Genomic DNA, 27,381 nt, shown 5'->3' with positions numbered 1-27,381 from the left:
AGCAAAGAGGCTCAGAGATCATTACTGACTCGGGGGGAGTTCAGGGAGAATCGGGGGCTGTTTGCAAGAGGCGCAGCGGAGCACGATCTTGTTCCGGGACTTGGAGTGAGCGGGGGGAAGGGAGAGCTCTTTCTGGGCCTGGCTTATTGTCTGATTCTGGGTTAGGATTTGGAGAGTATTTTCTTTCTTTTACTGATTATCAGTTGAAAGAATGGATTGATCTATCATTGGCCTCATCTGACCCTAACTTACATGAAATTTGTTTTCTTCTTCCTAGTTCAACAGATGAAATGATGAGTTCCAAGATGATGATTATGATGATTCCTCAGCAACGTGAATGTGCAGCCGTCTCCTTCTAACTGACTGTAAGTACAATATTAATGCAACATTGCAGAGACACAGACACAACATCAGCTCCACCGTCACAGAGCAGAAGCAGACAGATTCGCAGAGACCTCAAGTCCCAGATGAACATGTCCAATCCAACAGTCCTCATTATCCAATTGAAGAAATTCAAGTAAATCTGGCCTTCTGGAGAACATGTAAATATTATTTACAGATACACGAGAGGACAGGTGGCATAATTTTTCACAATTCACCCCTACTCTCTCAAGGAATGTTGGATCAACTTTTGACAACAGCGTTTCATCTGTAAAGTAATCAGTATAGTATTAATTAGGCTATAGATTCAGCAATCAATGTGCAAGTATCCATTGGCACTTTTTTGTAACTTTCTTAGTTTAAAATATATCAGAAGCAAAACACTTGAATAAGGCATTAACAGAAAAATGATACATTGAAATAGTTCTCCAAAGGGACACTTATCAAATTGTAAGGCCATCCTTCATTCTCACAAGTTGTGAACCTTTGATACAAGTGGAAGGTCGGATAGTACAGCTTATTGAAAAGGGCCGAATTAATCATAAACTTCTACCGAGACACCTCCCAAAACAAAATATTAAATTCCAATCCAAATATCTCACACAATCTCAGATATAATGGTACAGTGTCATTCTCATGAAACAGACATGGAAATAGATCATTTAACATATCAATGTTATCACTAAAAGTAATAATGGAGGATCAATACTGAACAGAATGTTCACCCTTAACTCACAAAACAGATATTGACAAGTACAGAAAACACAGTAAAATCTTGCACATCAGAGAGGTGGACAGACTGAGATTACCTGTCCTCTCGTGTATCTGTAAATAATATTACAGACGGAGATTAAACCCAGAATCCCATAACAGAGACAGACAGCTACAAATGCAAGCACAGAGACAGGAGTTAGAGAATCAAATTAATTTTTCCCCTCACACTTATAACAGAGACAGACAGCTACCGTGGAAAACACAATCTCACACATTCAGACACCAACAACTGAGCAAGAAGCAGTAAAATATGCCATATATCATAAATAGACAGTGAGGGTAAAAAACACACTCGCGTTTTCTTATGCACATGCTCACTCACAAGTAACTCAGGAGGAAGCACTATATATGCAGTGTATATCACAGGGACTCTCACACCATTAACTGAGCATTAAGCAGTAAAATATGTCATATCGCACACATAAACAGAGAGGTTTATACACACTCACTCACACTCTGTCTCTCACACACTCTCACACACCCACGCACTGTCTCTCCCACACACTCACAAATCAATAACTGAGCAGTAATCAAGAATATATTAATTGTATATCACAGAGAGACTGTGAGGTTAATACACACTCACTCACACACTCTCTCTCACACACACACACACACACTCTCCCTCTGATACACACACCAGTCACTGAGCAGTAATCAATTAAATATGTGATATATACCACAGAGATACAGTGAGGGTAAAACATGCACTCACTCTCTCACTCACACTCTCTCACTCAGTCACACAGCAGTAACTGAGCAGTAAGCTGTAAAATATGTGTTATGCATCATGGACAGTGAGGGTAAAGCGCACACACTCTCATATTTTAACTCTCACACACACTCACGCTCTCTCTCTCACACTCTTGTTCCTTCTCTCACAGACTCTCTCTCACACACACACATACACACCAGTCATTGAGCAGTAAGCAGTTAAATATGCGTTTTATATCGCAGAGGGACAGTGGGGGTAAAACACACATTCGCACACCAGTAACTGAGCAGTAAAATATGTGTTTTTTATCACCGAGACAATGAAGGTAAAACACACACACTCACGCAGACTATTTCTCACACTCAGACACTCCCAAACACACAGTGGCACATTCTCTCACACACACACTCTCATATTCACATACTCTCATATTCACACACTCTCACAACAGTAACTGAGCAGTGAGCAGTAAAATATGCATCATATATCACAGAGACAGTGATGGTCAAATAGATTCTCACTCTCTCTCTCACACACTCAACACACACCCCAGTAACTGAGCAGCAACAGCAAAATATGTGTTATATATCAAAGAGAGACAATGAGGGTTAAATACACATAGGCTCACTCGCTCGCACACCCACTCTCTCTCACGCTCGCCCACTCTCTCTCTCACACACCCACTCTCTCACACACACACCCACACTCTCTCGCGCACACCCGCTCTCTCTCGCGCACACCCGCTCTCTCTCGCGCACACCCGCTCTCTCTCGCGCACGCCCGCTCTCTCTCGCGCACGCCCGCTCTCTCTCGCGCACGCCCGCTCTCTCTCGCGCACGCCCGCTCTCTCTCGCGCACGCCCGCTCTCTCTCGCGCACGCCCGCTCTCTCTCGCGCACGCCCGCTCTCTCTCGCGCACGCCCGCTCTCTCTCGCGCACGCCCGCTCTCTCTCGCGCACGCCCGCTCTCTCTCGCGCACGCCCGCTCTCTCTCGCGCACGCCCGCTCTCTCTCGCGCACGCCCGCTCTCTCTCGCGCACGCCCGCTCTCTCTCGCGCACGCCCGCTCTCTCTCGCGCACGCCCGCTCTCTCTCGCGCACGCCCGCTCTCTCTCGCGCACGCCCGCTCTCTCTCGCGCACGCCCGCTCTCTCTCGCGCACGCCCGCTCTCTCTCGCGCACGCCCGCTCTCTCTCGCGCACGCCCGCTCTCTCTCGCGCACGCCCGCTCTCTCTCGCGCACGCCCGCTCTCTCTCGCGCACGCCCGCTCTCTCTCGCGCACGCCCGCTCTCTCTCGCGCACGCCCGCTCTCTCTCGCGCACGCCCGCTCTCTCTCGCGCACGCCCGCTCTCTCTCGCGCACGCCCGCTCTCTCTCGCGCACGCCCGCTCTCTCTCGCGCACGCCCGCTCTCTCTCGCGCACGCCCGCTCTCTCTCGCGCACGCCCGCTCTCTCTCGCGCACGCCCGCTCTCTCTCGCGCACGCCCGCTCTCTCTCTCTCACGCACGCCCGCTCTCTCTCTCTCACACACGCACGCCCACTCTCTCTCACACACGCACGCCCACTCTCTCTCACACACGCACGCCCACTCTCTCTCACACACGCACGCCCACTCTCTCTCACACACGCACGCCCACTCTCTCTCACACACGCACGCCCACTCCCCTCTTGCACACACACCAACTCTCTCTCGCGCACACCCACTCTCAAACATATCAGTAACTGAGCAGCATAAACTAATATATGCCTTATGTATCACAGAGACAATGAGGAGAAAAATTCTTGGAAGTGCAGGGTCGGATTAGGACAAGTCAGCATGGATTTAGTAAGGGGAGGTCGTGCCTCGCAAACCTGTTAGAGTTCTTTGAAGAGATAACAAATAGGTTAGACCAAGGAGAGCCAATGGATGTTATCTATCTTGACTTCCAAAAGGCCTTAGATAAGGTGCCTCACGGGAGACTGCTGAGTAAAATAAAGGCCCATGGTATTCGAGGCAAGGTACTAACATGGATTGACGATTAGCTGTCAGGCAGAAGGCAGAGAGTTGAGATAAAAGGTTCTTTTTCGGAATGGCAACCAGTGACGAGTGGTGTCCCGCAGGGTTCAGTGTTGGGGCCACAGCTGTTTTCTTTATATATTAACGATCTAGATGACGGGACTGGGGGCATTCTGGCTAAGTTTGCCGATGACACAAAGATAGGTGGAGGGGAGGTAGTATGGAGGAGGTGGGGAGGCTGCAGAAAGATTTAGACAGTTTAGGAGAGTGGTCCAAGAAATGGCTGATGAAATTCAATGTGGGCAAGTGCGAGGTCTTGCACTTTGGAAAAAAGAATAGAGGCATGGACTATTTTCTAAACGGTGACAAAATTCATAATGCTGAAGTGCAAAGGGACTTGGGAGTCCTGGTCCAGGATTCGCTAAAGGTAAACTTGCAGGTTGAGTCCGTAATTAAGAAAGCAAATGCAATGTTGTCATTCATGCAAATGCAATGTCATCTTTTAAAATCTTTCCTACTTCAAGACTGTGACAAAAACAACTTTACACCTTGGTTTCGATAAAACTAACTTTGTCTTTATTGACCAAAGTCTGCATGCAGATGGCTACAGGTTAGAGAGAGAGAGAGCTGTTAAGGTAAACCTGCTCATTCTTTCTCAAGCTCGCAAAGACATGGAGAAAACGTTCAATATTTATACAAAAGCTGTATCATTTTACAAAAACAGACCTTGTTCAAAAATGTCAATACAGTCATAACTTCTGATCAAACATGTTGTCATGGAAAGACCCTGACTCGGCTTATTTGCAGTATTTTGTCTTTAGAGGGTTTAAGACGTGGTCCTATTTTGTTTTTACCTCTGCCCTCATGATGCCTTGACGCAGATGAACCTAGGACATGAGGAGGTTGTGTTATTAGGACATTCCTAGATCGTGGCTTTGTTATCAGGTTTTAATAAGGTCAGGCACTATTTTCCCTCTTCTGGCCTTGTATGATACAATTATGTGGATTCTTAGCTTTGTCTAGTTTGTCAGGGTCTGATCTTGGCACTTAGCTGACACAGCTGTCCTACACTTGGTTACATAAATTGGCTATTTTTCCCATCATGCTATTGCTGAGTTTGTATACTTTCACATCAAGTGGCTTGGAATATAAAAGCAGGGATGTACTTCTGAAGCTTTATAAAGCATTAGTTAGGCCCCATTTAGAATACTGTGAGCAATTTTGGGCCCCACACCTCAGGAAGGACATACTGGCACTGGAGCGGGTCCAGCGGAGATTCACACGGATGATCCCAGGAATGGTAGGCCTAACATACGATGAACGTCTGAGGATCCTGGGGTTATATTCATTGGAGTTTAGGAGGTTGAGGGGAGATCTAATAGAAACTTACAAGATAATGAATGGCTTGATAGGGTGGATGTAGGGAAGTTGTTTCCATTAGCAGGGGAGACTAGGACCCGGGGGCACAGCCTTAGAATAAAAGGGAGTCACTTTAGAACAGAGGTGAGGAGAAATGTCTTCAGTCAGAGAGTGGTGGGTCTGTGGAATTCATTGCCACAGAGGGCGGTGGAGGCCGGGACGTTGAGTGTCTTTAAGACAGAAGTTGATCAATTCTTGATTTCTCGAGGAATTAAGGGCTAAGGAGAGAGAGCGGGTAAATGGAGTTGAAATCAGCCATGATTGAATGGTGGAGTGGACTCGATGGGCCGAATGGCCTTACTTCCGCTCCTATGTCTTATGGTCTTAAAACTGACACCCACACACACTCTTCTGCTCGCACTCTCTCTCTCACACACACACACCGTTAACTGAATATTACAAGGTTTTAGACATCACTGAGAATCTCACACACACTCTCTCACTCACGCGCACACTCATAAACCATTAACTGAGCAGTAAGCAGTAAAATATATGTTATGTACCATAGAGTGACAGTGAGGATAAAGCACCCACTCATACACACACACTCTCTCACACACACCAGTGAGCATCATATATCACGGAGAAACAATGAGGGCAAATCACACCTTCACACTCTCCATACAGGCACTATCTCTCACACACACTCATGCTCTCTCACACACCAGTCACTGAGCAGTAAGCAGTTAAATATGCATTGTATGTCTCAGGGGGACAGTGAGGGTAAAACACACTCTCGCCACTCTCACATACTCACACACTCCAGCAACTGAGCAGTGAGCAGCAAAATATGTTGTATATGATAGACAGACAGTCAGGGTAAAACACACACTCGCACACTCTCCAACACCTGTTACTAAGCAGTAAAATGTGTTATATATCACAGAGATGATGTGGAGATGCTGCCGTTGGACTACGGTGAGCACAGTAAGAAGTCTTACAACACCAGGTTAAAGTCCAAAAGGTTTGTTTCGAAGCACCACCTGTGGGACTTGAACCTGGTGTTGTTAGAACATAGAACAGTACAGCACAGAACAGGCCCTTCGGCCCTCGATGTTGTGCCGGGCTTTGTCCGAAACCAAGATCAAACTATCCCACTCCCTGTCATTCTGGTGTGCTCCATATGCCTATCCAATAACCGCTTGAAACTTCCTAAATGTCCGACTCCACTATCACAGCAGGCAGTCCATTCCACATTCTAACCACTCTCTGAGTAAAGAAACTACCTCGGACATCCCTCCTATATCTCCCACCCCAAACCTTATAGTTATGCCCCCTTGTAACAGCTACATCCTCCCGAGGAAATAGTCTCTGAACGTCCGCTCTATCTATCCCCCTCATCATCTTGCAACCCTCTATTAAGTCGCCTCTCATCCTCCTTCACTCCTATGAGAAAAGCTTTAGCTCCATCAACCTTTCCTCATAAACCTACCCTCCAATCCAGGCAGTATCCTGGTAAATCTCCTCTGCACCCTTTCCAATGCTTCCACATCCTTCCAATAATAAGGTGACCAGAACTGCATACAATACTCCAAATGTGGTCTCATCAGGGTCGTGTAAATTGCAGCATAACCCCACGGCTCTTAAACACAAGCCCCTGTTAATAAACACTAACACGCTATAGATCTTCTTCACGGCTCTGTCCACTTGAGTGGCAACCTTCAGAGATCTGTGGACATGAACCCCAAGATCTCTCTGTTCCTCCACATTCCTCTGAACCCTGCCGTTGACCCTGTAATCCGCATTCAAATTTGTCCGACCAAAATGAATCACCTCGCACTTATCAGGGGTTAAACTCCATCTGCCATTTTGCGGCCCAGCTCTGCATCTTATCAATGTCTCTTTGCAGCCTACAACAGCCCTCCACCTCATCCACTACTCCATCAATCTTGGTGTCATCAGCAAATTTACTGACCCACCCTTCAGCCCCCTCCTCCAAGTCATTGATAAAAATCACAAATAGCAGAGGACCCAGCACTGCTCCCTGTGGTACACCGCTGGTAACTGGTCTCCAGTCTGAAAATTTTCCATCCACCACCACCCTCTGTCTTCTATGTGATAGCCAGTTACTTATCGAATTGGCCAAATTTCCCTCGATCCCATACCTCCTTACTTTCTTCATGACCTGACCATGGGGAACCTCATCAAAAACCTTACTGAAATCCATGTATAGTACATCAACTGCTCTACTTTCATCTGCACACTTCGCTCCTCAAAGAATTCAATCAAATTTGTGAGGCAAGACCCTTCACGAATCCTTGTTGACAATCCCGGATTAAGCTGCATCTTTCCACATGGTCATTAATCCTATCCCTCAGGACACTTTCCATGAACTTATCGACCACCAAGGGCAGCACGGTGGCACAGTGGTTAGCATTGCTGCCTATGGCGCTGAGGACCCGGGTTCGAATCCTGGCCCTGGGTCACTGTCCGTGTGGAGTTTGCGCATTCTCCCAGTGTCTGCGGGGGTTTCACCCCCACAACCCAAAGATGTGCAAGTTAGGTGGATTGGACAAGCTAAATTGCCCCTTAATTGGGCAATCTTTCCAAATGGTCATTAAACCTATCTCTCAGGACCCTTTCTACTAACCTACCGACCACCGAAGTAAGACTAACTGGCCTATAATTACTAGGGTCATTCCTATTGCCTTTTTTGAACAGAGGAACAACATTCGCCACTCTCCGGTCCTCTGGCACTATCCCCGTGGACAGTGAGGACCCAAAGATCAAAGCCAAAGGCTCTGCAATCTCATCCCATGCCTCCTAAAGAAACCGAGGATATTTCCCATCTGGCTCAGGGGACATGTTGCCCCTCAGATTTTTCAAAATTCCTCATAAATCTTCCCTCAGAACATCTACCTCCTCCAGCCTACCCGCCTGTCTCACACACTCATCCTCAAAAACATAGCCCCTCTCTTTGGTGAACACTGAAGAAAAGTATTCATTCAACGCCTCTCCTGTCTCTTCTGATGCCACACAGAAGTTCCCACTACTGTCCTTGACCGGCCCTAACCTCACCCTGGTCATTCTTTTATTTCTCACATAAGAGGAAAAAGCCTTGGGGTTTTCATTGATCCGACCCGCCAAGGACTTCTCATGCCCCCTCCGAGCTCTCCTAAGCCCTTTTTTAAGCTCATTCCTTGCTACTTTCTAACCCTCAAGCGACCCTACTGAACCTTGTTTTCTCATCCTTACATACGCTTCCTTTTTCCTCTTGACATGACATTCAACCTGTTTTGTGAACCATGGTCCCCTCACACGGGCGTTTGCTCCCTGCCAGACAGGGACATACCTATCAAGGACACGCAGTATTTGTTCCTTGACCAAGCTCCACTTTTCATTTGTGCTTTTCCCTGACAGTTTCTGTTCCCATCTAATGCTTCCGAATTCTTGCCAAATCGCATCATCATTACCCCTCCCACAATTATTATTATTTTTTTAAAAATAATTTTTATTAAAGGTTTTCATAAAATATCAATAACAATGAAAAAGAAACCCAACAGGGTTAAGTACAAAACACAGTCCAGAAAAACAACCCTCCATATCCCCCTCCCGCCCTGTACATAAATAATAAATTAACATTGACACCCTTACTTAATACAACAAGTATATCCAACCCCTCAGACCCTCCAGTGTAAATAACAAAAACAAAAAAAATAAAGTGAACCCCCCCCCCGCCCGAGTTGCTGCTGCCATTAACCAATGTCTACCGCTCTGCCAGGAAGTCTAAGAACGGTTGCCACTGCCTAAAGAACCCTTGTACCGACCCTCTCAAGGCGAATTTCACCCTCTCCAACTTAATAAACCCCGCTATATCGTTGATCCAGGATTCCACGCTTGGCCGCCTCGCATCCTTCCACTGAAGAAGAATCCTTCGCCGGGCTACCAGGGATGCAAAGGCCAGAATTCCGGCCTCTTTCGCCTCCTCTGCCCCCAAATTTTGAGGGCAGCCACCACCACCGGGCTCGTGGTATACCTCCTTGGAGGGAGCGGCAGCGGTGCCGTTGCCAGCGCCCCCAGTCTCATACGCACACAAGATGCCGTCTCCAGCCTCTTCCATGCGGCCCCCTCCCCCTCCATCACCGACTTGCGCACCATCGTCGCATTGGCGGCCCAGTAGTATCCACAGAGGTTGGGCATCACCAGTGCCCCCCTATCTCTCCTCCGCTCCAGGAACACCCTTCTCACCCTCGGGGTCCGTCGCGCTCACACAAACCCCATTATACTCCTGTTAACCCGCCTGAAAAAAGCCTTCGGGATAAACACTGGGAGGCACTGGAACAGGAATAAAAACCTTGGGAGCACCGTCATTTTGATTGACTGCACCCTACCCGCCAAGGACAGCGGCAACGCGTCCCACCACTTGAACTCCTCCTCCATTTGCTCCACCAGCCTTGTAAAGTTAAGCCTATGCAGGGCCCCCCAGCTCCTGGCCACCTGGACTCCCAGATACATGAAGCTCCTCTCCGCCTTTTTTAGTGGGAGCTAGCCAATCCCCCTCTCCTGGTCCCCTGGATGAACTACGAACAGCTCGCTCTTCCCCATGTTGAGGATGTACCCCGAAAAGTCCCTGAATTCCCTAAGAATCCTCATTACTTCTGGCATTCCTCCCACCGGGTCCATCACAGACAGCAGCAGGTCGTCCGCATAAAGTGACACCCTATGCTCCTCCCCACCACGCACCAACCCCCTCCAGTTCCTTGACTCCCTCAGTGCCATAGCCAGGGGTTCAATCGCCAGTGCGAAGAGCAGGGGGGATAGGGGACACCCCTGTCTCATCCCTCGGTGCAACCGAAAGTACTCTGACCTCTTCCTGTTTGTGGCCACACTCGCCATCGGGACCTCATACAACAGCCTAACCCACCTGACAAACCCCTCCCCAAACCCAAACCTCTTCAGCACCTCCCACAGATGCCCCCACTCTACCCTATCGAAGGCTTTCTCAGCGTCCATCGCTACCACTATTTCCGCCTCCCACTCCCTCGCCGGCATCATGATAACGTTCAAAAGCCTCCGCACATTCGCGTTCAACTGCCTCCCCTTCACAAACCCCATCTGGTCTTCATGGATGATCTGCGGCACACAATCCTCAAGGCTAAGACCTACGCCAGCACCTTGGCATCTACATTTAGCAAGGAAATCGGTCTGTAAGACCCACACTGCAGGGGATCCTTGCCCGCTTCAGGATCAAGGAGATCAGTGCCCGGGACATCGTCGGGGGCAAAGCCCCCTCCTCCCTTGCCTCATTGAAGGTCCTAACTAACAGCGGGCCCAACAGGTCCAGATATGTTTTCAAGAATTGGACCGGGAAACCGTCCGGCCCCGGTTCCTACCTTGCCTGCATGCTTCCTATCCCTTTGATCAGCTCCTCCAGCCCAATTGGGGCCCCAAATCCCGCCACCAGTCCCTCTTCCACCTTTGGAAACCTCAATTGGTCCAGGAAGCGGCCCATCCCTCCCTCCTCCCGTGGGCTCGGATCGGTACAATTCCTCGTAGAAGTCCCTGAAGACCCCATTGATGCCCGCTCCACTCCACGCCCCCCCCCCCCCCCCCCCACTGTCCTTAACTTAGCTGCGTCCTGCTTCTGAAGCTGATGTGCCAGCATCCGGCTTGCCTTTTCCCCATACTCGTAAATCGCCCCCTGGGCCTTCCTCCACTGCACCTCCGCCTTCCTGGTGGTCACCAGGTCGAATTTGGCCTGGAGGCTGCGCCTCTTCCTCAACAATCCTTCCTCGGGCTCCTCCGCATACCTCCTGTCTACCCTCACCATCTCCCCCACCAGCCTCTGTCCCCACTCCCTCCGCTCCTTGTGGGCCCTAATGGAGTTCAGCTCTCCCCTCACCACCGCCTTCAGTGCCTCCCATAGCATCCCCACTCGGACCTCCCCGTTGGCGTTGGTCTCCAGGTACCTCTCTATACTTCCTCGGACCCACTCGCTCACCTCCTCGTCCGCCAACAGCCCCACCTCCGAGCGCCACAGCGGGCGCTGGTCCCTCTCCTCCCCCATCTCCAAGTCCACCCAATTCGGGGCGTGGTCCTAAATGGCTATTGCCGAATACTGAGTATCCTCTACTCTCGCTATCAACGCCCAACTCGAGATGAAAAAGTCGATTCGGGAATAACCCTTATGGACATGTGAGAAGAATGAAAATTCCCTAGCCCCCGGCCTTGCAAATCCCCAAGGGTCCACCCCTCCCATCTGGTCCATAAACCCCCCTCAGCACTCTAGCCGCCGCCGGCTTCCTACCCGTCCTAGACCTGGAGCGATCCAGTGTCGGGTCCAGCACCGTGTTAAAGTCACCCCCATTATCAGGCCCCCCACTTCCAAGTCTGGGATCCGACCCAACATATGCCGCATAAAACCCGCATCGTCCCAGTTTGGGGCATACACATTGACCAGTACCACCCTCTCTCCCTGCAACTTACCACTTACCATCATGTACCTGCCGCCATTATCTGCCACAATGCTCGACGCCTCAAACGACACCTTCCTTCCCACCAAGATCGCCACCCCTCGATTTTTGGCATGCAGCCCCGAGTGAAACACCTGACCTACCCACCCTTTCCTCAATCTTACTTGGTCTGCCACCTTCAGGTGTGTCTCCTGAAGCATAACCACAGCCGCCTTGAGCCCCTTCAGGTGTGCGAACATGCGGGCCCGCTTAATCGGCCCATTCAGTCCCCTTACATTCCAGGTTATCAGCCGGATCAGGGGGCTACCCGCCCCCCTCTCCCGCTGACGAGCCATGACCCTTCCTCGGCCAGCCACGTGCCCACACCCCACACCCGGCCCGTTCCCCACAGCGGCATACCCCCGTCTAGTCCCCCCCCACCCCCACTCTCTCCAGCTCCTCCTTGACCATAGCAGCAGCTCGATTTCCCCCCCCACTCAACCCCCCTCCCCCGGTTAGGACCCATCCTAGCTGATTTACTCCCCCCATTGCACTTCTGCAAGTCAGCTGTCTCCTGCTGACCCCGGCCACTCCCGCCTCTCCTTCGACTCCTCCCATTGTGTGGCACACCCTCCTCTCCCGTCCCCATCCATAGGCTCTCCCCCTCCCCCTTCTGTTCTAAGCGCGGGAAACAACCCTCACTTCCCCGCCCCGGCCCCGCCCCCTCCAGTCTTCAGCGTGGGAAAAAGCCCACGCTTTCCACCTACCAGGCCCCGCCACCTCTGACGCAGCTCCTTTTACAGGCCCTGTCCCCTCAACCCTGACTCAGGCCTCCCCCTTCCCCGCGGGGCCCCATCTCACCTTCAAGAGCCCCCCCGACCAACCCAACCAAAACAGTGCCCAACCCGCCCCAGCCACCTTCTCCGACCCAAAAGAGAAAAAACACAAAGAAAAAGAAACCTGGAGCAATACAAAAGCCCCCCCCTCGAAACAAAAAGAAACATAGCATATCAACCATAGTCCCCAATCGCCCGTCCCGACCCTCAATCTGTGTCCAACTTCTCGGCCTGAACAAAGGCCCACACCTCCTCCGGAGACTCAAAATAGTGGTGCCGGTCCTTGTAGGTAACCCACAGTCGCTCCGGCTGTAACATGCCAAACTTCACCCCCTTCCTGTGCAGCACCGCCTTCGCTCGATTGTACCCGGCCCTCCTCTTCGCCACCTCCGCTCTCCAGTCCTGATATATCCGAACCTCCGCGTTCTCCCACCTGCTGCTCCTCGCCTTCTTGGCCCACCTGAACACACACTCCCGATCGACGAACCAATGGAACCTCACCAGCACCGCCCGCGGAGGCTCATTAGCCTTGGGCCTCCTCGCCAGCACTCGATGGGCCCCTTCCAGCTCCAGGGGCTCCTGGAAGGACCCTGCTCCCATCAGCGAGTTCAACATGGTGACCACATAGGCCCCCACGTCCGGCCCCTCCAGCCCCTCCGGGAGGCCCAGAATCCGCAGATTCTTCCACCTCGACCGATTCTCCATCTCCTCGAACCGCTCCTGCCATTTCTTGTGGAGCGCCTCGTGCGCCTCCACCTTTCCTGCCAGGCCTAAGATCTCGTCCTCATTGTCAGAGATCTTTTGTCGAGCCTCGCGGATCGCCACTCCCTGGGCCGTCTGTGTCTCCAGCAGCTTATCAATAGAAGCCTTCATCGTCTCGAGCAGGTCCATTTTATTCTCTCTGAAGCAGCGCTGGATACCCTCCTGCTGCTCTTCCACCCACTGCATCCACGCTGCCTGGTCTCCGCCCGCCGCCATTTTGTCCTTCTTCCCTCGCACCTTCTTCGGGTCCACCACCACCTTTTTTTTCACCCCGCTCATAGTTGAAGCCATATACTGACGGGGAGCTGTTGTAGACTCCTTCCCACACTGGGAAAGGTCGAAAAAGTGCCGTTGGGGGCATTGAAAAGAGCCCAAAAGTCCGTTTTTGTGGGAGCCGCCGAATGTGCGACTTAGCTCCGCATAGCCGCAACCGGAAGTTCCCCCCTCCCCCAATTATAAACCTTGCCCTGCCGTATGGCCCTATCCCTCTCCAGCAAGACTTCTTGCTGTTTTCACAGAGGGACAGTGAGGGTACAACACATGCTCACACGCGCTCTCCCCACACACACACTCTCTCTCACACACACGCCAGTTACTGAGCAGTGAAATATGTTATTTTTGATAGACAGTGAGGATAAAACACTCACAAACCTGTGACTGAGCAGTAAAATATGTTATATATCACAGAGAGACAATGAAGGTAAAACACACACTCTCTCCCCCCACACACTCACGCTCCTGCAGACTATTTCTCACACTCACACACTCCCTCACACAGACTGACACACTCACTTGCACACGCTCCCTCACACACACACTCTTTCATATTCACACTTTCTGATACTCACACTCTCTGACACAACAGTTACTGAGTAAAAAGCAGTAAAATATGCATCATCTATCATAGAGAGACAATGATGGTTAAACACACGCTTACTCTCTCTCATACACACACCAGTAACTGGGCAGGAACAGGAAAATATGTGCAATATATCAAAGAGAGATAGAGGGTAAAATGCAAACATGCTCACACACACACATGCTCACACACACACATGCTCACACACACATGCTCACACACACACATGCTCACACACACACATGCTCACACACACACATGCTCACACACACACATGCTCACACACACACATGCTCACACACACACATGCTCACACACACACATGCTCACACACACTCATACTCACACACACTCATGCTCACACACACTCATGCTCACACACACTCATGCTCACACACACTCATGCTCACACACACTCATGCTCACACACACACATGCTCACACACACACATGCTCACACACACTCTCTCACACGCGCTCGCTCTCACACGCGCACTCGCGCTCTCGCACGCGCTCGCTCTCACGCACGCGCTCGCTCTCACACGCGTTCGCTCTCACACGCGTTCGCTCTCATGCGCGCTCGCTCTCACACGCGCGTGCGCTCTCACACACGAGCTCGCTCTCACACACGCGCTCAATCTCACACACGCGCTCGCTCTCACACATGCGCTCGCTCTCACGCGCACTCGCTCTCACACACATTAATGCGATCACTCACACTCTCTCACACACATAAACACACACTCACTCATCAATAACTGATCAGTAAGCAGTAAAATATGTGTTATATATCATAGAGTGATATTGAAAATAAAATACACGCACACACACTCACATTCTCTCGCTCTGACACACCAGTAACTGAGCAGGAAGCAGTAAAATATGCATTATATATCACAGAGACATTGAGGATAAAACTCACACACACTAACTTAGCAGTAAACAGTAAGTATGCGTTCTATATCACAGCGAGATTGCGAGTTAGACGAACAAGGCAGATGAAGTGAGAACATGGGGTTATGATGTATTTGCTGTCACTGAATCACAGTTGGGAGAGGGGAAGGATTGGAAGCTCAATATTCCAGGATACAGGATCTCCAGGAGAGATAGGGCAGGAGGTAAAAGAGGAGGGACTGTCACAATTTTGATCAGAGAATGAATTACAGCAGTAAGGAGATGACATCTTAGAAAGCTCTTCAACTGGATTGGATTTTGTTCATTGTCACGTGGACCGAGGTACAGTGAAAAATATTTTTCTGCGAGCAGCTCAACAGATCATCAAGTACATGAAAAGAAAAGGAAATAAAAGAAAATACATAATAGGGCAACACAAGGTACACAATGTAACTACATAGACACCGGCATCGGGTGAAGCATACAGGGGTGTAGTGTTAATGAGGTCAGTCCATAAGAGGGTCGTTTAGGAGTCCGGTAACAGTGGGGAAGAAGCTGTTTTTGAGTTTGTTTGTGCGTGTTCCCAGACTTTTGTATCTCCTGCCCAATGGAAGAAGTTGGAAGAGTGAGTAAGCCGGGTGGGAGGGGTCTTTGATTGTGCTTGCCGCTTTCCCCAGGCAGCGGGAGGTGTAGATGGAGTAAATGGATGGGAGGCAGGTTCGTGTGATGGACTGGGCTGTGTTCACGACTCTCTGAAGTGTCTTGCGGGTTTGGGCCGAGCGGTTGCCATACCAGGCCGTGATGCAGCAGCTAGGATGCTTTCTATGGTGCATCTGTAAAAGTTGGGAAGAGTTAATGTGGACATGCCGAATTTCCTTAGTTTGCTGAGGAAGTAAAGGCCCTGTTGAGATTTCTTGGTGGTAGCGTCGACGTGGGTGGACCAGGACAGATTTTTGGAGATGTGAACCACTAGGAATTTGAAACTGCGAACAATCTCCACCTCGGCCTCATAGATGCTGACAGTGGTGTGTCCAGTTCTTAGCTTTCTGAAGTCAATGACCGGCTCTTTAGATTTGCTGGCATTGAGGGAGAGGTTGTTGTCGCTACACCACTCCACTAGGTTCTTGATCGCCCTCCTGTATTCTGACTCGTCATTATTTGCGATTCGGCCCACTATGATCGTATCATCAGCAAACTTGTGGATGGGGTTGGAAACAAATTTTGCCACGCAATCATGTGTGTACAAGGAGGATAGTAAGGGGCTAAGTAGGCAGCCTTGCGGTGCCCAGATATTAGAACTATACTGAAGCCAAATGGGAAGAACTTAAAAACCAAAAAGGAGCAATCACATTGCTGGAGTTTTCCATTGGCCCCCTAACCATCCGAGAGAAATAGAAGAGTGAATATGGAGGCAAATTTCAGAGAAGTGGAAAAGTAATAGGGTTGTGATAGTGGGAACAGTGGGGGATCGCAACTTCCTCAATATGAACTGGGGTAGTCATAGTGTGAACGGTTTAGAGGGAGCGTAATTCTTAAAATGCATCCATGAGAACTTTTTAAGCCAGTACGTAGAAGGACAGACAAGAGAGGAGCGGTCTTGGACTTCATTTTCAGTAACGAAGCTGGACAAGTGGTTGATGTATCGTTGGGGGAGCATTTTGCAGACAGTGATCATAACTTCATTAGATTCAAGATAGTTCTGGAAAAGGAGATGGATGGACCTGAGATCAAAGTTCACAAATGGAGGAAGGCTGATTTTAATAAGATCAGATATGATTTGGCCAGAGTTGATAGGGAGCAGACACCATTAGGTAAATCTGTGACAGAACAGTGGGACACATTCAACAAGGAAATAGGCAGAGTACACGGCCAACATGTTCCAATCAAGAAAAGGGTGGGACCAACAAATCCAGTCAACCATGTATATTGAGGGATATACAGCGTTGGATAAGTAGAAAAGGGGAGGCTTGTGGCAGATATCAAGGGCTCAAAACAGCAGAAGTGCTAGAGGTGTATCGAATGTGCAAGAGGGGACTTAAAACGGAAATGAGGAGAGCAAAAAGGAGACATGAAGATAGAACATTACAGCGCAGTACAGGCCCTTTGGCCCTCGATGTTGTGCCGACCTGTGAAACCACTCTAAAGCCCATCTACACTATTCCCTTATTGTCCATATGTCTATCCAATGACCATTTGAATGCCCTTAGTGTTGGCGAATCCACTACTGTTGCAGGCAGGGCATTCCATGCCCTTACTACTCTCTTAGCAAAGAACCTACCTCTGTCCTATATCTATCTCCCCTCAATTTAAATCTAAGTCCCCTCGTGCTAGACATCACCATCCAAGGAAAAAGGCTCTCACTGTCCACCCTATCCAATCCTCTGATCATCTTGTATGCCTCAATTTAAAAAAAAAAAAAAAAAAAAATTTTTGTGTACCCTATTCATTTTTTCCAATTAAGGGGCAATTTGGTGTGGCCAATCCACCTACCCTGCACATCTTTGGGTTGTGGGCGCGAAACCCACGCAAACATGGGGAGAATGTGCAAACTCCACTTGGACAGTGACCCAGTGCCAGGATCGAACCTGGGACCTCAGCGCCGTGAGGCAGCAGGGCTAACACACTGCACCACTGTGCTGCCCTATTGTATGCCTCAATTAAGTCACCTCTTAACCTTCTTGTCTCTAACGAAAACAGCCTCAGTCCCTCAGCCTTTCCTCATAAGATCTTCCCTCCATACCAGGCAACATGCTGGTGAATCTCCTCTGCACCCTTTCCAATGCTTCCACATCCTTCCGATAATGCGGCGACTAAAATTGCACTCAATACTCCAAATGCGGTCGCACCAGATACTGAAAGGATACTGGCAGGTAAAATAAAGTTGTTAAGTTGTTCTAAAAGTACATTAAAGGTAAAATGATAACTTGGGGCAGAGTAAGGCCCATGACGGATCACAGTGGTAACATGTGTGTGGAGCCGGGGGATGTAGGTGGGGTTCGAAATGGGTACTTTGTGTCAGTGTTACCCCGTGAGAAGGACAGTGTGGGTATAGAAAGCAGGGAGAAGGAATGTAATAAAACTAAAGAGATTAATATAGACAGAGAGGAGGTTCTGAGTGGGAGGCTTCAAAGTAGACAAAGCTCCAGGGCCAGATGAAATGTATCCCAGGCTGATGAGTGAGGCAAGCGAGGAAATAGCAGGGACACTGGCAATAATTTTCAATTCCTCTCTGGCCACAGAAGAGGTGCTGGCGGACTGGAGGATCGCCAATGTGGTACCATTATTGAAGAAGGGAGGAAAGGATAAACCAGGAAACTACAGGCCAGTCAGTCTAACCTGTGTGGTGGGGAAACTATTGGAAGCAAATCTGAGACACAGAATTAATCTGCATTTGTAGAGGCAGATATTAAAAGGTCAGCGTGGTTTGGTTAAGGGGAGGAGATGTCTGACCAACTTGATTGAATTTTTCGAAGAGGTGAACAGGTGTGTTGATGAGTGAAATGCATTTGACGTAATCTACTTGGACTTCAGCAAGGCTTTTCATCAGGTCCCACATGGGTGACTGATGTGAAGACACATGCCCCAGGGACTGAAGGACATTTGGCAAATTGGATCCAAAATTGCTGAGTGGCAGGAAGCAGAGGCTGTTGGTGGAGGAGTGTTTTTCTAATAATAATAATAATTGCTTATTGTCACAAGTCGGCTTCAATGAAGTTACTGTGAAAAGCACCAAGTCGCCACATTCCGGCACCAGTTCGGGGAGGCCGGTACGGGAATTGAACCCGCGCTGCTGGCATTGTTCTGCTGTTTAGTCCACTGTGCTAAACCAGCCCCTAGCCTCTGATTGGAAGATCATGTCCAGTGGTTTCCCACAGGGATCAGTGTTGAGGCCCTTGCTGTTTGTGGTTGATACAAATGCTTTAGATATGAATATAGGAGGGTTGATCAGTAAGTTTGCTGCTAATATGAAATTTGGTGGGGTGGTAAATGTTGAGGAGGATAGCCTCCGAATACAGGAGGACACAGATGGACTGATCAGTGGCAAACGGAATTCAATCTGGAAGAGATGCAGTTGGGCAGGACAAACAAGACAAGAGAATACATGATAAATGGCAGGACGCTGGGAGGCACGAAGGACCCGAGGGATCTTGGTGTGCATGTACACCAGTACCTTAAGGTAGCAGAGCAGCTGGATACAATGGTTAAGGAAGCCTATGGCAGTGTGGATCAAACTTTTTAACCGGGGTCCCATTTTTACCAACCGGCCATCCTTCGGGACCCTCGCTGGGCGGCCTTTGCGACCATCTCCGGCTGATCTTCGTGACCCACCATTTTCACTTGACTTTAATGTGACAGGTGAGCCTGCTTGGTCCCCACGATCTCACTTGCTTTGTTATTCAATGTTACATTTCTGATAATGACTTCAGCTGATGATTTAAGATCTCACTGCATCCATTGAAAAAATTACAGATGTTTGTCCTCGAACTCGCCCTGCTTAGTCTTCAAACGTCTTTGACATTTTGAGGGTTTTAAACTTTCATTTGCCAGTAATTCCCGACATGTAACACCCATGAAATTTGACTCCTGATTGCAGTGGCACAATTTATAAACCCACCCCTCAAATAATCATCATTGTGCTGCTTTGTTCCTGTTTTCAGCTTCTTCATGGGTTGTTCACCAGAGGCCCTGGAGTTCACTCCAGCACTGCTGGCAGCTGCAAAATGGAGGAATCTCACTCGGGCCCAGAACACGTGATGTCAGCGTACGGGGCGTGTGACCTGCTCGCTGGCGCCGCCTCCGGTGGGAGGACTCCAGAATTTGCTGAAAATAACTGGCCTGGGACTGTGCACTGACATCAGGAGGAGCCGGTCCACCTTGCGCACTACTTGAGAAGGCAGGCATGCGCGGGATGGCCGTTAATCTTAAAACGGCCATCACAGCCAGCACTTTTAAAAGCTGATCGTGACCATTGGCCATTCCTCCTGCAATCTGGATTATCGCCACCCTCCTGTAACCTTCCCGAGATCCACCCATAGGTCACGACCGTGAGCTTTAAAATGCAAGGCCTATGGTACCCTTGTCTCTAATAGCCGATGCACAGAGTTTAAGAACAGGCAGGTTCTGCTGGAACTATAAAAACGTTAGTTAGGCCTCAGCTGGAGTAATACAACCACACTCACAATGTATCAGAGAGTGAGTAAATCCCACACTCACACACTGTATCAGAGAGTGAGTAAATCCCACACTCTCACACTGTATAAGGGAGTGAGTAAATCCCACACTCACACACTGTATCAGAGAGTGAGTAAATCCCACACTCACACACTGTATCAGAGAGTGAGTAAATCCCACACTCTCACACTGTATAAGGCAGTGAGTAAATCCCACACTCACACACTGTATCAGAGAGTGAGTAAATCCCTCACTCACACACTGTATCAGAGAGTGAGTAAATCCCCCACACACTGTATCAGAGAGTGAGGAAATCCCACACTCACACACTGTATCAGAGAGTGAGTAAATCCCACACTCACACACTGTATCAGAGAGTGAGTAAATCCCACAGTCTCACACTGTATCAGGGAGTGAGTAAATCCCACACTCTCACACAGTATCAGAGAGTGAGTAAATCCCCCACACACACACTGTATCAGGGAGTGAGTAAATCCAACACACACACTGTATCAGGGAGTGAGTAAATCCCACACTCTCACACTGTATCAGAGAGTGAGTAAATCTCACACTCGGGCACTGTATCAGAGAGTGAGTAAATCCCACACTCACACTACATCAGAGAGTGAAGAAATCCCACACTCTCACACTGTATCAGAGAGTGAGTAAATCTCACACACACACTATCAGAGTGAGTAAATCCCACACTCGCACAGTATCAGTGAGTGAGTAAATCACACTCTCACACACTGTATCAGACAGTGAGTAAATCCCACACACACACACTGTCTCAGAGAGTGAGTAAACCCCACACTCACACACTGTATCAGAGTGAGTAAATCCCACACTCACACACTGTTTCAGAGAGTGAGTAAATCCCACACTGTATCAGAGAGAGTAAATCCCACACACACACACACTGTATCAGAGAGAGAGTAAATCCCACACTCACACACTGTATCAGAGAGTGAGTAAATCCCACACACACACACAGTATCAGAGAGAGAGTAAATCCCACATTCACACACTGTATCAGGGAGTGAGTAAATCCCACACTGTATCAGAGAGAGTAAATCCCACACACACACACACACTGTATCAGAGAGAGAGTAAATCCCACACTCACACACTGTATCAGAGAGTGAGTAAATCCCACACTCTCACACAGTATCTGAGAGTGAGTAAATCCCACACTGTATCAGAGAGAGTAAATCCCACACACACACACTGTATCAGAGAGAGAGTAAATCCCACACTCTCACACAGTATCAGAGAGTGAGTAAATCCCACACTCTCACACAGTATCAGAGAGTGAGTAAATCCCACACTCTCACACTGTATCAGAGAGAGTAAATCCCACACACACACACACACTGTATCAGAGAGAGAGTAAATCCCACACAAACACACACACTGTATCAGAGAGAGAGTAAATCCCACACTCACACACTGTATCAGAGAGTGAGTAAATCCCACACTCTCACACAGTATCTGAGAGTGAGTAAATCCCACACTGTATCAGAGAGAGTAAATCCCACACACACACACTGTATCAGAGAGAGAGTAAATCCCACACTCTCACACAGTATCAGAGAGTGAGTAAATCCCACACTCTCACACAGTATCAGAGAGTGAGTAAATCCCACACTCTCACACTGTATCAGAGAGAGTAAATCCCACACTCACACACTGTATCAGAGAGTGAGTAAATCCCACACTCACACACTGTGTCAGAGAGTGAGTAAATCCCGCACTCTCACACAGTATCAGAGAGTGAGTAAATCCCACACTCTCACACAGTATCAGAGAGTGAGTAAATCCCACACTCTCACACTGTATCAGAGAGAGTAAATCCCACACTCACACACAGTATCAGAGAGTGAGTAAATCCCACACTCTCACACTGTATCAGAGAGTGAGTAAATCCCACACTCTCACACAGTATCAGAGAGTGAGTAAATCCCACACTCTCACACAGTATCAGAGAGTGAGTAAATCCCACACTCTCTCACAGTATCAGAGAGTGAGTAAATGCCACACACTGTCACTGTATCGAAGAGTGAATAAATCCCACACTCACACGCTGTATCAGAGAGTGAGCAAATCCCACACTCACACACTGTATCAGAGAGTGAGTAAATCCCACACTCACACACTATCAGAGAGTGAGTAAATCCCACACTCACACAATGTATCAGAGAGTGAGTAAATCCCACACTCACACACTGTATCAGAGTGAGTAAATCCCACACTCATACACTGTATCAGAGTGAGTAAATCCCACACTCACACACTGTATCAGAGAGTGAGTAAGTCCCACACACTCACACTGTTTCAGAGAGTGAGTAAATCCCACACTCAAACACTGTATCAGAGAGTGAGTAAATCCCCCACACACACTGTATCAGTGAGTGAGTAAATCCCACACTCACACACTATCAGAGAGTGAGTAAATCCCACACACACTGTATCAGAGAGTGAGTAAATCCCACACACACACACTATCAGAGAGTGAGTAAATCCCACACTCTCACACTGTATCAAAGAGTGAGTAAATCCCACACTCACACTGTATCACAGAGAGAGATAATCCCACACATACAATGTATCAGAGAGCGTAAATCCCACACACACACACTGTATCAGAGAGTGAGTAAATCCCACACTCTCACACGGTATCAGAGAGAGTAAATCCCACAGTCACACAATGTATCAGAGAGTGAGTAAATCCCACACACACACTGTATCAGAGAGTGAGTAAATCCCACACACACACTGTATCAGAGAGTGAGTAAATCCCACACTCTCACACTATCAGAGAGTGAGTAAATCCCACACTCACACACTATCAGAGAGTGAGTAAATCCCACACACACACTGTATCAGAGAGTGAGTAAATCCCACACTCTCACACTATCAGAGAGTGAGTAAATCCCACACTCACACACTGTATCAGAGAATGAGTAAATCCCACACTCACACACTGTATCGGAGAGAGTAAATCCCACAGTCACACAATGTATCAGAGAGTGAGTTAATCCCACACTCACACACTGTATCAGAGAGAGAAAATCTCACAGTCACACAATGTATCAGAGAGTGAGTAAATCCCACACTCACACACTGTATCAGAGAGTGAATAAATCCCACACTCACACACTGTATCAGAGAGTGAGTAAATCCCACACTCACACACTGTATCAGAGTGAGTAAATCCCACACTCACACACTGTATCAGTGAGTGAGTAAATCCCACACTCACACACTGTATCAGAGAGTGAGTAAATCCCACACACACACTGTATCAGAGAGTGAGTAAACCCCACACTCACAGACTGTATCAGAGAGTGAGTAAATCCCACACTCACACACTGTATCCGAGAGTGAGTAAATCCCACACACACTGTATCAGAGAGTGAGTAAATCCCACACACACTATCAGAGAGTGAGTAAATCCCATACACACACTATCAGAGAGTGAGTAAATCCCACACACACACTATCAGAGAGTGAGTAAATCTCTCACTCACACACTGTATCAGAGAGTGAATAAATCCCACACTCACACACAGTATCAGAGAGTGAGAAAATCCCACACTCTCACACAGTATCAGAGAGTGAGTAAATCCCACACTCTCACACAGTATCAGAGAGTGAGTAAATCCCACACTCTCACACAGTATCAGAGAGTGAGTAAATCACACACTCTCACACTGTATCAGAGTGAGTAAATCCCACACTCACACACTGTATCAGACAGTGAGTAAATCCCACACACACTGTATCAGAGAGTGAGTAAATCCCACACTCACAAACTGTATCAGAGAGTGAGTAAATGCCACACACTCTCACTGTATCGAAGAGTGAATAAATCCCACACTCACACGCTGTATCAGAGAGTGAGCAAATCCCACACTCACACACTGTATCAGAGAGAGTAAATCCCACAGTCACACACTGTATCAGAGAGTGAGTAAATCCCACACACACACTGTATCAGAGAGTGAGTAAATCCCACACTCACACACTGTATCAGAGAGTGAGTAAATCCCCCCCACACACACTGTATCAGAGTGAGTAAATCCCACACTCACACACTGTATCAGAGGGTGAGTAAATCCCACACACACACTGTATCAGAGAGTGAGTAAATCCCACACTCTCACACTATCAGAGAGTGAGTAAATCCCACACTCACACACTATCAGAGAGTGAGTAAATCCCACACACACACTGTATCAGAGAGTGAGTAAATCCCACACTCTCACACTATCAGAGAGTGAGTAAATCCCACACTCACACACTGTATCGGAGAGAGTAAATCCCACAGTCACACAATGTATCAGAGAGTGAGTAAATCCCACACTCACACACTGTATCAGAGAGTGAAGAAATCCCACACTCACACACTGTATCAGAGAGTGAGTTAATCCCACACTCACACACTGTATCAGAGAGTGAGTAAATCCCACACACACACTGTATCAGAGAGTGAGTAAATCCCACACTCACACACTATCAGAGAGTGAGTAAATCCCACACTCACACACTGTATCGGAGAGTATGTGTATTCCACACTCGCACTACATCAGAGAGTGAAGAAATCCCACACTCTCACACTGTATCAGAGAGTGAGTAAATCCCACAGTCACACTGTATCAGAGAGTGAGTATCAGAGAGTGAGTAAATCCCCCACACACACTGTATCAGTGAGTAAATCCCACACACACTATGTCAGTGAGTGAGTAAATCCCACACTCACACACTATCAGAAAGTGAGTAAATCCCACACTCACACTGTATCAGAGAGTGAGTAAATCCCACACTCACACGCTGTATCAGAGAGAGTAAATCCCACACTCACACACTGTATCAGAGTGAGTAAATCCCACACTCACACACTGTATCAGTGAGTGAGTAAATCCCACACTCACACACTGTATCAGAGAGTGAGTAAATCCCACACACACACTGTATCAGAGAGTGAGTAAATCCCACACTCACAGACTGTATCAGAGAGTGAGTAAATCCCACACTCACACACTGTATCCGAGAGTGAGTAAATCCCACACACACTGTATCAGAGAGTGAGTAAATCCCACACACACTATCAGAGAGTGAGTAAATCCCATACACACACTATCAGAGAGTGAGTAAATCTCTCACTCACACACTGTATCAGAGAGTGAGTAAATCCCACACTCACACACTGTATCAGAGAGTGAGTAAATCCCACACTCTCACACAGTATCAGAGAGTGAGAAAATCCCACACTCTCACACAGTATCAGAGAGTGAGTAAATCCCACACTCTCACACTGTATCAGAGAGAGTAAATCCCACACACACACACTGTATCAGAGAGTGAGTAAATCCCACACTCACACACTGTATCAGAGAGTGAGTAAATCCCACACTCACACACTGTATCAGAGAGTGAGTAAATCACACACTCTCACACTGTATCAGAGTGAGTAAATCCCACACTCACACACTGTATCAGACAGTGAGTAAATCCCACACACACAGTATCAGAGAGTGAGTAAATCCCACACTCACAAACTGTATCAGAGAGTGAGTAAATCCCCCACACACACTGTATCAGAGAGTGAGTAAATCCCACACTCACACACTGTATCAGAGAGTGAGTAAATCACACACTCTCACACTGTATCAGAGTGAGTAAATCCCACACTCACACACTGTATCAGACAGTGAGTAAATCCCACACACACAGTATCAGAGAGTGAGTAAATCCCACACTCACAAACTGTATCAGAGAGTGAGTAAATCCCCCACACACACTGTATCAGAGAGTGAGTAAATCCCACACTCACACACAGTATCAGAGAGTGAGTAATTCCCACACTCAAACACTGTATCGGAGTGAGTAAATCCCACAGTCACACACTGTATCAGAGAGTGAGTAAATGCCACACACTCACACTGTATCAGAGAGTGAGTAAATCCCACACTCACACACTGTATCAGAGAGTGAGTAAATCCCCCACACACACTGTATCAGTGAGTGAGTAAATCCCACACTCACACACTATCAGAGAGTGAGTAAATCCCACACACACTGTATCAGAGAGTGAGTAAATCCCACACACACACACTATCAGAGAGTGAGTAAATCCCACACTCACACTGTATCACAGAGAGAGATAATCCCACACATACACTGTATCAGAGAGTGAGTAAATCCCACAGTCACACAGTGTATCAGAGAGAGAGTAAATCCCACAGTCACACAATGTATCAGAGAGTGAGTAAATCACACACACACACTGTATCAGAGAGTGAGTAAATCACACACTCTCACACTGTATCAGAGTGAGTAAATCCCACACTCACACACTGTATCAGACAGTGAGTAAATCCCACACACACAGTATCAGAGAGTGAGTAAATCCCACACTCACAAACTGTATCAGAGAGTGAGTAAATCCCCCACACACACTGTATCAGAGAGTGAGTAAATCCCACACTCACACACTGTATCAGAGAGTGAGTAAATCACACACTCTCACACTGTATCAGAGTGAGTAAATCCCACACTCACACACTGTATCAGACAGTGAGTAAATCCCACACACACAGTATCAGAGAGTGAGTAAATCCCACACTCACAAACTGTATCAGAGAGTGAGTAAATCCCCCACACACACTGTATCAGAGAGTGAGTAAATCCCACACTCACACACAGTATCAGAGAGTGAGTAATTCCCACACTCAAACACTGTATCAGAGTGAGTAAATCCCACAGTCACACACTGTATCAGAGAGTGAGTAAATGCCACACACTCACACTGTATCAGAGAGTGAGTAAATCCCACACTCACACTGTATCAGAGAGTGAGTAAATCCCACACTCACACACTATCAGAGAGTGAGTAAATCCCACACACACTGTATCAGAGAGTGAGTAAATCCCACACACACACACTATCAGAGAGTGAGTAAATCCCACACTCACACTGTATCACAGAGAGAGATAATCCCACACATACACTGTATCAGAGAGAGAGTAAATCCCACAGTCACACAATGTATCAGAGAGTGAGTAAATCCCACACACACACTGTATCAGAGAGTGAGTAAATCACACACTCACACACTGTATCAGAGAGTGAGTAAATCCCACACACACACTGTATCAGAGAGTGAGTAAATCCCACACACAC

At 48.1% G+C, this 27,381-nt stretch overlaps 1 protein-coding gene across 2 annotated transcripts in view; it reads left to right on the top strand.

Moving 5' to 3' along the window:
• Positions 1 to 283: 283 nt before the first annotated feature.
• The window catches only part of LOC140400040 (histone H2B-like), a 93,140-nt gene continuing 66,042 nt past the window's right edge, over positions 284 to 27,381 (top strand). For both annotated transcript variants that reach the window (XR_011937996.1, XR_011937994.1), the window contains exon 1: positions 284 to 365. The gene's annotated coding sequence lies outside the window, so the exon portion shown is untranslated. The remainder of the gene's footprint in view (positions 366 to 27,381) is intronic.

Source organism: Scyliorhinus torazame, chromosome 24 (genome assembly GCF_047496885.1).
Source record: "Scyliorhinus torazame isolate Kashiwa2021f chromosome 24, sScyTor2.1, whole genome shotgun sequence".
In the NCBI taxonomy this organism is placed as follows: domain Eukaryota; kingdom Metazoa; phylum Chordata; class Chondrichthyes; order Carcharhiniformes; family Scyliorhinidae; genus Scyliorhinus; species Scyliorhinus torazame.
The sequence above is the reverse complement of the archived record's forward strand: the minus strand, read 5'-3'. Positions and strand labels throughout refer to the sequence as shown.